Raw genomic sequence first — 17667 nt, 5'->3', positions numbered from 1 at the left:
TATGTATGTTCCTATTGCCATTTTCTTAATTGTTTTGGGTTCGTTATTGTAGGTGTTTTCCTTCTCTTGTGTTTCTTCCCTAGAGAAGTTCCTTTAGCATTTGTTGTAAAGCTGGTTTGGTGGTGCTGAACTCTCTCAGCTTTTGCTTGTCTGTAAAGGTTTTAATTTCTCCATCGAATCTGAATGAGATCCTTGTTGGTTAGAGTAATATTGGTTGCAGCTTTTTCTCCTTCATCACTTTAAATATGTCCTGCCAGTCCCTTCTGGCTTGCAGAGTTTCTGCTGAAAGATCAGCTGTTAACCTTATGGGGATTCCCTTGTGTGTTATTTGTTGTTTTTCCCTTGCTGCTTTTAATATACTTTCTTTGTATTTAATTTTTGACAGTTTGATTAATATGTGTCTTGGTGTATTTCTCCTTGGATTTATCCTGTATGGGACTCTTTATGCTTCCTGGACTTGATTAACTATTTCATTTCCCATATTAGGGAATTTTTCAACTATAATCTCTTCAAATATTTTCTCAGTGCCTTTTTCTATTCTTCTTCTGGAACCCCTATAATTCGAATGTTGGTCCATTTAATGTTGTCCCAGAGGTCTCTGAGACAGTCCTCAGTTCTTTTCATTCTTTTTTCTTTAGTCTGCTCTGCAGTAGTTATTTCCATTATTTTATCTTCCAGGTCACTTAACCATTCTTCTGCCTCAGTTATTCTGCTATTGATCCCATCTAGAGTATTTTTAATTTCATTTATTGTGTTGTTCATCGTTGCTTGTTTGCTCTTTAGTTCTTCTAGGTTCTTGTTAAATGTTTCTTGCATTTTGTCTATTCTATTTCCAAGATGTTGGATCATCATTATTCTGAATTCTTATGCAGGTAGACTGCCTATTTCCTCTTCATTTGTTAGGTCTCGTGGGTTTTTACCTTGCTCCTTCATCTGCTGTGTGTCTTTCTGTCTTCTCATTTTGCTTATCTTACTGTGTTTCTGGTCTCCTTTTTGCAGGCTACAGGTTCGTAGTTCTCGTTGTTTTTGGTGTCTGTCCCCAGTGGCTAAATTTGGTTCAGTGGGTTGTGTAGGCTTCCTGGTGGAGGGGACTAGTGCCTGTGTTCTGGTGTATGAGGCTGGATCTTGTCTTTCTGGTGGGCAGGTCCACGTCTGTTGTTGTGTTTTGGGGTGTCTGTGGACTTATTGTAATTTTAGGCAGCCTCTCTACTAATGGGTGGGGTTGTGTTCCTGTCTTGCTAGTTGTTTGGCATAGGGTGTCCAGCACTGTAGCTTGCTGGTCGTTGAGTGAAGCTGGGTGCTGGTGTTGAGATGGAGATCTCTGGGAGATTTTTGCTGTTTGATATTATGTGGAGCTGGGAGGTCTCTTGTGGACCAGTGTCCTGAAGTTGGCTCTCCCACCTCAGAGGCACAGCACTGACTCCTGGCTGGAGCACCAAGAGCCTTTCATCCACACAGCTCAGAATAAAAGGGAGAAAAAGTAGAAAGAAAGAAAGAAAGAAAGAAAGGGAGGGGGGAGGGAGGGAGGATAGAGAAAGAAAGAAAGGAGGGAGGGAGGAAGGAATGAGGTAAGGAAGGAAAGAAAGAAGATAAAATAAAATAAAGTTATTAAAATAAAAAATAATTATTAAGAAAAAAAATTTTTTTAAAGAAAAAAACTGAAAAAACAAAAAAAACGGACGTATAGAACCCTAGGACAAATGGTGGAAGCAATCCTATACAAAGTCTCACACAGTAGCATACACATACACACTCACAAAAAGAGGAAAAGGGGAAAAAATCATAAATCTTGCTCTCAAAGTCCACCTCCTCAATATGGGATGATTCGTCGTCTATTCATGTATTCCACAGATGCAGGGTACATCAAGTTGATTGTGGAGCTTTAATCTGCTGCTTCTGAGGCTGCTGGGAGGGATTTCCCTTTCTCTTCTTTGTTCTCTCACAGCTCCCGGGGCTCAGCTTTGGATTTGGCCCTGCCTCTGCGTGTAGGTCGCCAGAGGGCGTCTGTTCTTCGCTCACTCAGGCGGGGGGGTGGGGGGGGTGGGGGGGGTGGGGGGGGTGGGGCTTGTAGTGCGGGGCGAGCCTGCGGCAGCAGAGGCCGGCATGACGTTGCACCACTCTGAGGCGCGCCGTGCGTCCTTCTGGGGAAGTTGTCCCTGGATTTGGGGACCCTGGCAGTGGCTGGCTACATAGGCTCTCCGGAAGGTAGGTGTGGATAGTGAACTGTGCTCGCACACAGGCTTCTTGGTGACAGCAGCAGCAGCCTTAGCGTCTCATGCCCGTCTCTGGGGCAGCTCGCGCCCGTCTCTGGAGCTCCTTTAAGCAGCGCTCTTAATCCCCTCTCCTCGTGCACCCGGAAACAAAGAGGGAGGAAAAAGTCTCTTGCCTCTTCGGCAGCTCCAGACTTTTCCCCGGACTCCCTCCCGGCTAGCCGTGGTGCACTAACCCCCTGCAGGCTGTGTTCATGCCGCCAACCCCAGTCCTCTCCCTGCGCTCCGACTGAAGCCCAAGCCTCAGCTCCCAGCCCCACCCGCCCCGGCGGCCGAGCAGACAAGCCTCTCGGGCTGGTGAGTGCCGGTCGGCACCGATCCTCTGTGCGGGAATCTCTCCGCTTTGCCCTCCGCACCCCTGTTGCTGGGCTCTCCTTCGCGGCTCCGAAGCTTTCCCCCTCCGCCACCCGCAGTCTCCGCCCGCGAAGGGGCTTCCTAGTGTGTGGAAACCTTTCCTTCTTCACAGCTCCCTCCCACTGGTGCAGGTCCTGTCCCTATCCTTTTGTCTCTGTTTATTCTTTTTTTTCTTTTGACCTACCCAGGTATGTGGGGAGTTTCTTGCCTTTTGGGAGGTCTGAGGTCTTCTGCCAGCGTTCAGTAGGTGTTCTGTAGGAGTTGTTCCACGTGTAGATGTATTTCTGGTGTATCTGTGGGGAGGAAGGTGATCTCTGCGTCTTACTCTTCCGCCATCTTCCCCTCGTCCTCTCAAGTCTGTTTTAATCTATAGGTCTTCTCTCCTCTCTTTTTGTTTCTTTTGTAATTTATTTATTTAAAAAAAAACACAAGCAAACGTGTGTGAACTGTTGAGTTTCTCACAAAAACACAGTATGATAGTTCCTGACTGAATTTCAAGGCATCCTTTAACATGTTTCTTTGGCCCTTGTTTTTCCTATAAATTGCTAGTTAGAGCTAGATGATCAGATTCAGGTTTGATTTTTTTTTTTTCCTGATTGCCTGGCTCCATCAAAGGTGATCTCATCTGAAGGTCCTTTACTTAATTACATTTGCAAAGACTCTTTTTCCAAATAAAATACTTCCTCTGGTTCTGGGGGTTAGGATATGGGCATATCTTTTTGAGGGGCCATTATTCAACCCACTGTAGGCCTCAGGCTTGATTTAATGCTCCACTGTTGCTATCTTTAAATTCTTAATAATTTTATCTTTGAAGTTGTGTTTTCTAAGCAAAGTCCGATGTGACAATGGAGCATGCACGTGAGCAGAGGAGGTATGTGCACCATCTGTGTCTACTGTTCCCTGTGACCCCATTTGCTTATAGTTTTTCCAATGTCACAAGCACAGACTTAGAGTAGACCCATGATATGTGGGAACTCCGTGAGACTCAAAGCAAATACAAGGTAAGTGTGTAGGGTCTATGACTGAGTAGTGGACCACTGACAGCCCTGAGAGCTCCACTTTCCATTCAAATAAGAATGTGTTTCTAGTGTGTAAAGAAGGCAGGTGTTTCGGCATATGAGTAAAATGCCTTTATATTTGCATTTAAAACTGGAATTGGACAATATAAAGATGAATGGCAAAATTCATGCAAATAATCTGAATTTTTAATTTTTCATTGCTTAGAATGACATTAAATATCAAATGAAATGTCATAACAAGTTAAGAGAGTATAGAAGAAAGAAAAAGACATTATATTTTAGTCCCTTTAATGCCAATTTTTTTCCCCTCTCTTTTGAACAAGGGCCCCTGCGATTTCATTTTACCCTGTAAATTATATAATTGGCCCTGGTTCCGTCTTTAGACAATCATGATGGTTTCTGAGTCCTTTGGATAGGACCCTAGTTGTCATCTACAGCTTCCTGGGCATCTGTTATGACAAGATATTCCAGGTTCATCTTGGGCATTTCTGTCCCAGACTTGAAATCATACATATCTCTAAGAAGTTCTGGATCCTTTTAGTTGAAATTGGTATTTTGAGACCACAATCTGGGCACTAGAGGTGCTGATTGCTACCATGTGGTTGTTGTTTCTAGATCCTGTCAGTAGAGGTTACTAGGAAATATTCTTTTTTTCTTCTTATTGAAGAAAGAAGAAATATTTATATACAGAGAAGTATGTACAAAATATAAGCATACTGCGTGAGAAATATTCACAACCCCTTGAGTCAAGAAACAGTATTGCCAACACCCTGAACCTCCCTCTTGCCCATTTCCAGTCATCTTTCCCTCCAAAGGTATACTGACTTTTTTTTTTTTTTTTTTTTTTTTTTTTTTGGTGGTACGCGGGCCTCTCACTGTTGTGGCCTCTCCTGTTGCGGAGCACAGGCTCCGGATGCGCAGGCTCAGCGGCCATGGCTCACGGGCCCAGCTGCTCCGCGGCATATGGGATCCTCCCGGACCGGGGCACGAACCCGTATCCCCTGCATCGGCAGGCGGACTCTCAACCACTGCGCCACCAGGGAGGCCCTCGGTATACTGACTTTTAATACTAGAGATTAATTTTGCTTGCTTTTCGACTTTATGTAATTATAATTATGCATTAAGTTATTTTTGTGTCTTGCTGCTTTTGCTTAACACTGTGTGTATGAGATTTATCCATGTAGTTGCTAGTAGCTGAAGTTTATTTTTGTTGCTATCTCACCTTTTATTCTATGACAATACCAGAATGCCTATCTGTTCCATCACTGATGGACATTCAGATTGTTTCCATTTTTGGCTATTACAAGTAGTGCTGTTGAGAACATTCTTGTACTTGTCTCTTAGTGAACTTGTGTACTATTTCTGTTGGGTATATACTTAGTGGTGCAATTGTTAGGTATGTTGATGTTCAGCTTTAATAGGTACTGGAACTATTTTCCAAAGTGATTAGAACACTTATGCTCCCACCCACAGATAATGAGTGGACCAGTTTCTCCACATATTTGCCAATGCTTGGTACATTTTAGCTATTGTACTGGGTTTATAATGATATCACATCATGGGTAATAATTTACACTTCCCTGATGATGAATAAAAAGAGTATATTTTTATATGTTTATTAGATAGTTAGATATCTTCATTTGTGAAATTCTTCCCTCTCTCTATCTCCCCCTATGTCTTTTCTTTTTGATTTGTAAAAGCCTTTTGTGTATTCTTGATATTAGTCCTTTTCTGGACTGATGTATGTATCGATATGTATGTATGTATGTATCTATCTATGTATCTATTCATCTCAACTATCTTTTCCCATTCTTTCTGTGGGTTGTCTTCATTATTTTAATTACTTAGGAGAAGTATTTAATTTCAATATAGTCAAATTTTATCATTTTTTTCTCTAGGAATAATGCTTTTTGTGTCCTATTTTAGGAAATCTTTGATTACTCATAAGTCACGGATATATATTCTTCTATGTTTCCTTGAAAACCTTTTGCTTATTTTTCTCATTTAGGTCTGTAATCCATCTGAAATCATCTTTTTTTTGTGTGTGTTAAGGTATGAGGTAGGGTTCTAAATTCATACTTTAGTATGGATTAATTGACTTAACACAGTGTTTTGAAAGATAATTCTTTCTCTTTGCACTACAGTGTCATCTTCAGAAATCTATTGTATTCTACTAGTCTATTTTATAGATTCTCTTGTTTTTGGTATCTTCAAGTCTCCCAGTGCTCATATTCTTCAGGATTGTCTTTGTATTGTAGGTTTTTTGCATTTTCATATACATTTTAGAATTTATATGAAATGTAGAATTTTAGAAGCCTGTTAATTTGAGCAACATTTGAGGATTTTGTTTGGGAATACATTAAATCTATAGCTTAATTTAGAGATAATTGACAAATTCATTTTTGAACTTTACAAAACATGCACATGATAAATCCCTCCATTTACTTAGAACTTTAATTTGTTAGCATTATTCATATATTTTAGTGCAGATGTCTTCCTACATTTTTGTTAGATACAATTCTAGGCATTTGATGTATTTCAGTGCCAATGTAAAATTTGTTTGTGTTATATATTAATTCAAACGGTCAAGCAGTTCCTAAGAGTTGCTTGTCACGTTTTTACAAATTTGATCAGTAAGGGAATGAGCCAAAATGGATGTAGATGATTTATTACTCATGGCACAACATGTTTACATCAGTTCCCTTAGCTCCTCCTCCCCAAGTTCCATAGGAGTAAGTCAGAGTGGGCCTGGGGTATGCTGCCCACACAGGTCTGTGTTGCAGCTGAGCAATATTGAGTGTTAGAACCACCTAAGCTCATTGGAGGCTGCTACAAACCTGTCCACTCTCCCCTCAAGAGAGAGAGATTGGCTTTATTATCCAGGAGTGTAAGCAAATGGCTCCAGAGAGATAAGTCTAAATCTCTCTGGAACCATGCATTATCTCTTGCTTCCAAGGCCTTTGCTATTCCAACTTGCCTCCTTGCTTGGATAGCCTAGACGTTGCAGAAATTAAAATATTCATGGAGGATTTTTTTCAAACCTATATAAATTCACTTCAGAATTCTTCACAAATGTTTTTGGATTTTCGATTAACTAATTAATTGAATTTTCTATATACACAATCGTATCTTCTGTGAATAATGGCAGTTTTAGCTTTCTATTTCCAATCTTTACACCTTTGATTTCATCTTGCCTCACTGCATTGCTTGGAACTTCCAATCAGTGTTGGACAAAAACAGTGTTAGTGAATCTCCTGGTGTATTCCCCACTTCAGGGAGAAAGTGTTCATTATGTATGATATTAGACTGTTGTAGATAACTTAGATTAAGGAAGTTCTCTTTTCTTTCTAACTTGCTCACAATTTTTTAAAGATAATAAATGAGTATTGAATTTCTGTCAAATGCTTTTTTTGCCTCTGTTTATACATAATTGTATGTCTCTACTTTTTTGTTAATAATATGGGAAATTATACTGATACATTTTTGAATATTAAACCACTCTTGCCTACCTGAAACCGCATTTGATTGTGATGTATTACCATCTTTATTTGTTTCTGAGTGGGATTTTCTAATATTTTGTTTAGGATTTTTGCATCTAAGCTTCTAACAATATATGGTCTGTAATTTTCCATTCTTATAGTGTTCTTATCAGATATTGATATCAAGGTTAGGCTAGCTTCAGGAAATGAATTTGAAAGCATTTACTATTTCTCTTCTCTGAAAGTATTTGTATAATATTGGCATTAGTTCTTTAAATATTTGAAATAATTCACCCAGGAATTCATCCAGACTTGGGGTATTTTTTTGTGTGGGAAGGTGTAAATAATGAATTCGATTGCTTTAATAGATACCAAACTATTTAGAATTTCTTTTTTGTTTTGTTTTGATCAGTGCTCTTTTTCAAGGAAGTTGTTCATTTTATCTAAATTTTAAAATGCATTGAATTTTGAGCTTATCTTTACTATGCTCTTTCTTCTATTTTCTTTGGAGTAGATTTGCTTTATTTAACTTTTTGAATTGAAAAATCAGATTGTTGAGTTTTTTAGCCTTTTCTTTTCTAGTCTATCTTTTGAAGATTGTACCTTTTCAGTACTGTTTTAGTTGCATCCTACAAGTTTAAAATTTTGATATGTCATATCTTCGTAATTTTTTTTTTTAGCTCTAAATGGCTTTTTAAAAAAATTTATTTATTTATTTTTGGCTGTGTTGGGTCTTCGTTTCTGTGCGAGGGCTTTCTCTAGTTGTGGCGAGCGGGGGCCACTCTTCATCGCGGTGCTTGGGCCTCTCACTATGGCGGCCTCTCTTGTTGTGGAGCATGGGCTCCAGACGCGCAGGCTCAGTAGTTGTGGCTCACGGGCCCAGTTGCTCCGCGGCATGTGGGATCTTCCCAGACCAGGGCTCGAACCCGTGTCCCTTGCACTGGCAGGCGGATTCTCAACCACTACGCCACCAGGGAAGCCCCCTTCGTAATTTTTTAATGTCTGTTCTGATATCTTTTGTGTTTTGTTGGAGGAGGTCATCAGAGGACATGACAACCAGTTGACCTGTGAACTGGATCTGGGCAACTGGAGGTTCCTCACCTCCTCCCCATCCTTGGAATTTACATTCCACCCACCATTCCCCACAGTGGGAAGCAGTTTCAGGGACTCAGCCTTGAGAGAATTAGGTGTTGTTGAGACCATCTGGGTGGTATTGATATATGTGACTGAACCCTGTTAAGGTCTCCAAATAAGCTTTAAAAATTCAGGTGGGCAGGAGCAGAGATCTACTCGTCTTGCAGCTGCCTAAGACACCCCTCCTATGTATGTTTCCTTGCTTATTAAACCTGCCACCTGCCACTCTGGGGTGGCCTGCCTCTTTCTTTGGTCTCTCCTTGCCCTCTGTATATGGGGACTACTTTGCAAACTAACAGTTTTCTTCTCAATTTATGGATGTTTACAAGTGTGCTGCTTAGTTTTCAAACAACGGGAGCTTTGCTAATTATCTTCATGTGACTTATTTCAACCTTTTAAAATTTATTTCTAGTTTGATCTTTATATTCAGAAAAAATACTCTGAAATTGTTTAAATCCCTTGCAGTTTGTTGAAATTTGTTTTATGAGGCAGAAAATGGTCTATTTTTGTAAATATTTCATTTCTACACTTCAAAAATTTCATATTGTTCACTTGTTGGATTCAGTGATCTACATATATCAATCAGGTCAGTTGTATTAATTATATTATTCACATCTTCAATATCCTGACTTATTTTTTTAACTGCTTGTTTTATCAGCTATTAGTATTATAGAACTATCAATTTCTCCTTTATCTTGGCAGGTTTTTTTTTCTCCAAATGTCAACCTTTCATTGATAGCCAAGCTATCAATAGATGTTTTGAAGCTATGTTGTTGAATGAATACAGATGTAGAACTATTTTTTCTTTCTGGTAGATTGGCTCCTTTATCATTATAAAATGCTCCTTTAATCTCTGGTAGCATTCTTGTCTTAAAATTTTCTTTGTCTGACTCTGTGTATAGGTTTCCTTGGTGCTTCTTTTGCCATCCTATTGCTTTCAACCTTTCTATGCCCTTGTATTTTGAATTTGTTTCTTAAAGCAACTCAGTTAGATATTGTATTTTAAAATATTAGATGATAGGGAATTCCCTGTCATCCAGTGGTTAGGGTGCCATGCTTTCACTGCAGGGGGCATGGGTTCAGTCCCTGGTTGGGAACTAAGATCCCACAAGCTGCATGGTGAGGCCAAACAAAAATTAGATGATAATCTTACTTTTTAAGTGGTAATATTTAATCCCTTTATACTTACATAATTACATATATATTTGGGTTTAAATTATTTTATTTGACCTCTTTGCTTTATATTTCTTTTAATTTTTTAAATCTTCCCTTATTGGATTAATCAAATATATTTTTATTATTTCCTTTTCCCCTCTACATAGTTTAATTATTTGTTCTTTTTCAATTCCTAGAGGCTAAAGTATGCATATTCATTTTGCTACAAGCTAATATTATTTTACAACTTCCTTAAGATTCTAGAACATTAGAACACTTTAGCTAATTCACCCTTTCTGCCTCTTATATTTTGTCATGCATTTTAAATCTAGATATATTTTAATTCCCACAAAACATTTTAATTTTTTCACAGCTAATAGTAATTTATATTTATCCACATTTTTACTTCTTTTATTGTTCTTCCTTTTTTTTTCTTTTTTCTTTCTGTTGTTTCATGTGTTTGACAAATGCTTTTAGTTTTTTTTTTTTAATTGCAGGTCTACTGGTAATAATTTTTTAAAAATTTGTAATAAAAATGTATTTATTTTGCCTTCAATTTTGAAAATTGTTTCCAGATATAGAATTCTAGGTTGGCTGTATGTCATTCCTTTGTTTTCTGGTTTTCATTATTTCTGTTGAAAATTTGCTTTAATCTTTTAGTAGCACCTTTGAAGATAAAATGTCTTTTTTATCTGAATAGTTCATATTTTTTCTTTGTCTTTGGTTTTTTTCTTTAGCACAGCTTTAGTAATTAGCCTAGGTTTTTTAAGAAATTATTTGCAAAAGAATTTTTATTTTCTTTCCCCTCCCTTCTCCTGCTAACCTAAGGTAAAGATATGATCTTTGAAAATTTTAGAGGATAAAAACTTACATCTCTCTGGATTTGGTGCTTAATTTGTGGGTAGATTTGTAAATTTTCTAATTTAATTTTTTAAATTGTTATAAGATCACTAAGTTTTTTAAAAGTCTGTGTTATCAGTATTGGTAATGTATATCTTTCTATAAAATTGTTTCATCTGAGTTTTCAAATTTATTGCCAAAAACGTTCTTAGTTTTCTCTCTCTCCCTCCTCCCATCCTTTACTCTCTCTCTGTACCTTCTTTCCTTCCTTTTTTCCTTTCTTTTCTCTGTCGCTCAGTGATATGATTATAATTTAAAAATACATTTTATAAACGATTTCTATGAGTTTATTTTGGAAGGGAAGCCCTTGTAACTTTAGTACTCCTAGTAACTTCGTAACCATGTAACTAACAGTAAGCATTTCGCCTAAAAGGTAGATCCAGTTAGATTTATCAAGATGTTTTCATGCTACCAGTGAACAAAACAGACAGCTAATTGTATTACTTTCCTGAGATAATCTAGTTCCCTTTTTGTGGGATGGTGGTGGCTTATAATTTACTTATTTTCTTATGCTAATTCTATTTTTATTGCTCTAAATTTTAATCTATGCTTTCTCCTCCCTTTTGTGTTCTCTTCTTTTTGGGATAGAATGCAGGGCCATTTCAAATTACCTGCCACTGTAGGAAAAGCAAATCCAGTTCTGCCCATCACAATAAATTAAATAAGAAACAATAAATATATCAAGATAAAAAACATAATATATTTCCCTCAAACAGATGTACACTACAGAGATGTCATAGCTATTTTCTGATCTATTGCAGTATTTTTAACAAAATTTTCTTCTCTGGTTTGAACAAATCCTCCCTGTTTGTACATGAGAATCCATCTACATTGTCTTTATTCTCACGTTTTTTTGTTGTTGTTGTTGTTGTTTTTTAAATGCCTGGAATGGATTTGATTGTGGGCTGAAGGCATAGAGACAAGTTACCTAGTGATTATTTTTCTTGCCTGTTCCATCCTTGACAAATCTTAGCCTCCTGATGATACAGAAATGATTCCCTTCAGGAGCCATTTAGGCACATGAAAAGATGCTCAACATCACTAAACATCAGGGAAATGCAAATCAAGACCAAAATGAGATAGGACTTCACTCTTGTAAGAATTTTTTTTTTTTTTTTTTTTTTTTTTTTTTTACCAGAGACAACAAATAATAAGTGTTGGTGAGGATGTGGAGAAAACAAAACCCTTTGTGCACTCTTGGTGGGAATGTAAATTGGTGCAGCCACTATGGAACACAGTTTGGAGATTCCTCAAAAAAATTAAAAAAGAACTACCATATGATGCAGCAATTCCACTCCTGGGTATTTATCTGAAGAAAAAGAAAACACTAATTAGAAACACCCCTGTGTTCATTGCAGCATAATTTGCAGTAGCCAAGATATGGGAGCAACCTAAGTGCCCATCAGTAGATGAATGGATAAATAAGATGTGGTGTGTGTGTGTGTGTGTGTGTGTGTGTGTGTGTGTGTGTGTGTGTGTAATCTTGCCATTTGTGAAAACATGGATGGACCTGGAGGGCATTATGCTAACTGAAATAAGTCAGAGAAAGACAAATACCATATGATTTCACTTACATGTGGAATCTTAAAAACAACAAATGAGCAAACATAACAAGACAGAAACAGAGTTATAGATACAGAGAACAAAAAGGTGGTTGCCATAGGGTAGGGGAGAAAAGAAATAGGTGAGGAAGATTAAAGGGTACAAACTTCCAGTTTCAAAATAAATGAATCACAGGTATGAAATGTATAGTGTAGGGAACGTAGTCAATAACTATGTAATTTTCATATGGTGATGTGTCTTATCTAAACTTGCTGTAGTGGTCATTTTGAAATGTATAGAAATATCAGCTCACTATGTGAAACATAGTGATTACTAACAGGAACATAGTGTTATAAGTCAATTATTTTTCAAAAACCAACTCATAGGAAAAGAGATCAGATTTGTGGTTCCCAGAGGCGGTGGGAGTGGGGGGAGTGGGAATTGGATAAAGGCAGTGAAAAGGTACAAACTTCCAGTTACTTGTCTCTCAGTTTTTGTTTGAATGATGGATATGTTATGTCGATTAATATGTTTTATTTTTGTCTTCCTTTGAAAAGTCTGACAGGCAAGTGAGCTTTTAAGTAATCCTGATTCTTAGGATTGTTTTGTAAGTTTTTAAAGTGTATCTAGAAGAACTTTTATTCTAGGGTTACTTTAGTCCTATGTCTGAGGAGTGACATATCTGGATTCTCTACTGAATGTCTTGGGTGGTCAACCAGGTCTTTTCACTTTAACTGGTCCGATTTCAAACATCTTCCAGATCTGGGATCTGAGCATTGTTAAACTTACTGCTTTCTGGCAGTTGTTCTTTACCCAACTTTTGGTTATCCATTGGAAGTTTCTCCCAGTACATGTACACATTGATATGCAGACTTAAGAGGACACCTCTGCAGATATCTGGACATAGTTCTGTGTATAGCTTTCTTTTCCACCCCTCAAATCCCACTGCATCAGCCTCCATAAACCCTTCTCTTTTTCTTCAACTCAGTGGGACCACCAGGCTTGCTTAGGTTCCCTCTTCCTGCATCACAGTTTGAAAAATGCCTTTAGGTAGAAAGCTAGTGATATTGCAAATCTTACCTCATTCTGTTTCCCTTTTTCAAAGATCACAGTCAGGTTATCTATTGTTCACTATCTGCATATAATTACTTCATATATTTTGTTCAGTTTCTGAATTGTTTATGGAGAGAGGCAAGGCTGATGTCAGTTTTTCTGTCATGGATGGAAGCAGAAACATTGGCCAGTCTAAGTAAAAGTTAACTAAGATTTAATTTTCCCTTGAACTGGGGAGAGGAATTCTGTTATTCTGTTATATTCTTCAAGGATACTTGGAATGTATTCCAAGTTTGATACAAAAATTTATCAAGTTTTATATAATATAAAGGTCAAACTCTTTAATAATGATTCCTTGCCTTGAAATTTAAAGGACACATGAAAAGGATTCTTTCTCCATGAATGACAGTCAAAACTTTTTTTCACAGAAGGCCAATTTTTAGCAATAGAATGGTTATTGATTGAACTCACTAAGTATTTCCCTGAGAAAACTATCAAAGAATTGACAAAACTAGAACAATGTTAAAAATATACATGTACAACCCAGAGAACAGGTGGAATAAATAATGGAGGAATTTAGAAATAATTTTTAAACTACTTGGTGAATGTTTTTCTCATGCTTCGGGATTGCCAATCATGATCTCTAAATCACAGTAATATTGAACTTAAAATCTGGTTTGCATATCTTTTCTGTCTGATATGACACACTATAGTTAACATGCCATTTACAAAAACAAACATACCATTAAATAAATTGAATTAGCCATCCAGATAGCATTTACCTAATTCCTCACACACTGAAGGAGAGAAAGAAGAGATAAAGATATAAAACGACAGCCTGGGTTTTTCTGGATCGCTATAGACCTATCACCACACATTGCCACACTACCATACTCATAACTCCTCATCTGTATCAATTAGAAAAATGTCAGCGTCAACTCACAGAACTCTATCAACAACGTGCTCTTGATTATCTAGTTGACTTTAAGGCTATTGAACGTTTTCCTCTTTTCCATATTTTTCCTCCAGCCCTGCCAAGGGCTTCCTGCCATATTGAGGCTAAGGATTAAAGATCCCTATTAAATTGACAAAATGTTGACAATTGTTGGAGCTAGGTGATGGGTTCATGGGGATAGTTTCCTGTCTTCCTCAGTATCAGCCTTTTGGTCTCCCTTTTTCCCCTCTGGCATGAGCTTTTCAAGGGTTTTTCATACTCCACTGAGACCTTTTTATCACCTTTGCTTCATAGCCCTTTCACCTACAAAACTCCAATCATCTTTGTCTCCATTTATCTTTGGTGGCAATTCCTGTTCTTTCATCTCTTCCCCTTTCACTTAGTCATTCTGAACCTAGAATTTGCTTCCCCATGAGCTCCTTGCCTATTCTCAGGGTCCATCCCCTTTTAGCACTTTCTATGTGGACTCATGGCCTGTAGCCATTAACAAAGCCATTTACCAGAACCTTCAGATCCCTCAGTCCTCACCGGATCAATCTTCAGTGCTTTCTGGATTCCTTATGTCTGATCTGTCTTCTCAGTATTACTGAGGAAAATCACTACTGCATTCTTAAATACTCTATAGTTGTAACTGGATCCTTACAACAGTTTGGCAGACTATTTATTCATCTTACTTGACTGGCAACTGCAGTCAGATACTGACCCTGCTACAGGTTCCCTTATTCCCAGAAGATGACTTATCTCTCACTTTAAAGATATCCAGATAAATGAACATAAATTCCCTCAGCTTCCCTTTTTCTTTGTAAAAATTTCTCTGTATTGTTTTCTGTTTTCTGTTATCTCTGCATGTCTGTGATAATGGCCCTTCTTATTTTACAAAATAAACCCTCCATATAATGCTCAAGTCTTTGCAGTCTTCAAAACCCCCTCTTTTAATCCAAATGCTATCTCAAGACATTATTCTCTCCGTACCTTTGCTTCTTAAAAGCTTAGTGTATACTTCCTATGTCTACTTCCTCACTAACTCCTCACTCCTTCACCCTCCAGTCACCTGGTGGACTCTCAGGCATCAAATCTAATAACTCATAATTGCTGTTTGTTCTTCTCATGTTGCTGGTATTCACTTTCTCTTTGGAATTTTTTTCCTTCTGTTTTTTTAGTGCCTGCATCTTCCCTGACTTCATGAAGGAATAAGTGATGACTGAGATGAACACTGACAGAGTAGCCAGTACAAGGCCAAGATGAAAGAGGCTGATTGTATTCATGACTGACTGGGAGTTGGAGATGCAGGCTCTTATCAAGTCTGGAAGACCACCCACTGAGGTAAATGCCAAACCTGGGGGAGATAAAGGAAGGATCATAACTGGAGTTATAGAGCCACTAATAGAGCTGGGAAGACATTATTACAGCAAGAACAATTGGACTTGATCAGGGAATGTGAGGTTGTGGGAGATAGATCTGAACGACAGCCTGCACATTGGCTGGTGTTTGAGGATTGCCCTTGTGAGCTGGCAGGTGCGTGATGCATGGGTAGTCAGTCTGGTTTTAAAACCATAGATGGATCAGTCACATGGCTTTCCTGAGACTCTGTCACAGGCAGAGTTTGGACAGCCCCTCTTTATGTTTTCCTAGTGGAATTCCTTGATGTGGCTTAGTACATACTTACAGAACGATTCTTGTTCCCAAATAAGTCCTTTAGCCCTTACCCTTTCAATTACTCCAGGCAGTGGTCGTACAGGATGTCAAAAATTTCTATCGCTGCCTAATCTAGTTCTCTACTTTTGGTTGAATGGACTGAATGTGGGTCTGTATATTATTTACAAGGCAACCAGGAGAGGTTGAGGATCAGGTTAAGGGTAGGTTGCAGAGAGTTTGTGATAGATACTCAGCTATCTATCAGTTTGTGATAGATACTGTGATCTACTCAGTTTGTGATAGATAGCTCAGGGTGAACACTCTCCATTAGTGTTCAATGGAGGATGCTGTGTGAATAGAGGAGACTCACCAGGGAAGGTTATCGTCCATTAGTGACCTGAGCAGTGGTAGGAGAATTGGAGGGCTTGGATTAGGTGGCTAGTTGGGCTCAGTGTGGGTTTTTTTTTTTTTTTTTAAAGATGTTGGGGGTAGGAGTTTATTAATTAATTAATTTATTTTTGCTGTCTTGTGTCTTCGTTTCTGTGTGAGGGCTTTCTCTAGTTGTGGCAAGCGGGGGCCACTCTTCATCACGGTGCGCAGGCCTCTCACTATGGTGGCCTCTCTTGTTGTGGAGTGCAGGCTCTAGAGCACAGGCTCAGTAGTTGTGGCGCACGGGCTTAGTTGCTCCGCAGCATGTGGGATCTTTCTGGACCAGGGCTCGAACCCGTGTCCCCTGCATTAGCAGGCAGATTCTCAACCACTGTGCTACCAGGGAAGCCCTCAGTGTGGGGTTTTGTTCTGTAACACTTCCTATGTTCTTGGTTTCTCAAAGCATGTGACTAGAGGTGAGGGCCTGATTCACTCAACTTCATAGATACACAAAATCTGGCCTCTTGCGCATTGGTAAGAACTAGCATTCACTGATGGGGAGTGTACAGTGGATCTGACTTCTTCACCCTTTACGCATGGCGACATTTAAATTGAGAGATGTGTTTCTGTGTACGTGTGTGTCATGATTTTTTCCAACTTATTGCCAACATGTTTCTATATTATTTTTGTGCTCTTTGGTAGCAATAACTGTGACTTCCTCATTCAGGTAAGTTTTACAGTAGCTTAGATAACAATGAGTTTGGTTTTCCATTAACTAGTCATTCTGAACATGGGCTCTGTATGTGACTGTGCTGTGATTTGATCAGAGGTAAAGAAAAGAACATTACTCCCAAGTTGAGCACACAGATGTACCTCCATTGTTGAGTTTTCAGTCTTTGCATCTTTCTTTTCTTAGTAATACTATTGTCCCCCATTATGTTGCTCTACTACACACCACAATAAATAACTAAATGACTGTTTCATTGCCCAGGGCTGTCCAGTGGTCCCATTGAGTTATTTAATGTACTTGTATTAATTGTAGTCATTGCTGGTAATGGTATAGGTTCTCCTATTCCCTTTCCCTTTCCACTGCCCTGTATTAATTTGATTACCCAAGGTGGCTTTGTTGAGAATACTATATACAAGAGGTATATTATTAGCAGCAGTTTTAAAAATCATTCGCAAGCAGATTGCTATGTCAATGCCCCATAATGATGTTGACTACTCCTATTCTTTGCAAATTCCTTTTTATTCCTTCAGATATAAGTCATACTCTTAAGAACTCTTGCTCTAAATGAAAATATGAGCCAGTATGCACCATAATGGCGCCCCCTCCAGGGTAATAACATTATTTCCATCATAAGGGGACTGTACATTTAACAATCATAAGAAAAGGACCCATACTTCATCTCAGAGTTGTGCTACAGTCTTTAAGTCTTTCCCTCTCTTCAGGAGAACTGAAGCTTGTTTTTGAACTGGGAAGGGCATTTCCAAGGACATTTTCTTTCCTCCCTAATCCCTGCATGAGCTGTCTATGTCAATTGTGCTGTTCTGACTCTCAGTTTATTGCTTTCATTTGTCTACTCTTGCTCTCTTAGTCCCTTTAAAACATTGATCCTTTAAGTCAGACAGTCCTGCTCCAAGCCTCCTGCTCTTCTGCCCATATGATAGTATCAGAAAACTTTGAAGTGGAAATATTTTCCTTTCTAGGACAGTCTTTGGGTATCAGCACAGAAAGGGTTTCAGTCATGATAATGTACAAAGTGGGGATGAGTTAGATTAAATTTCCTTTACCACTGCTG

This window comes from Hyperoodon ampullatus (assembly GCF_949752795.1).
Source record: "Hyperoodon ampullatus genome assembly, chromosome: 4".
Classification (NCBI taxonomy): Eukaryota; Metazoa; Chordata; class Mammalia; order Artiodactyla; family Ziphiidae; genus Hyperoodon; species Hyperoodon ampullatus.
This window is presented reverse-complemented; position numbering follows the sequence as displayed.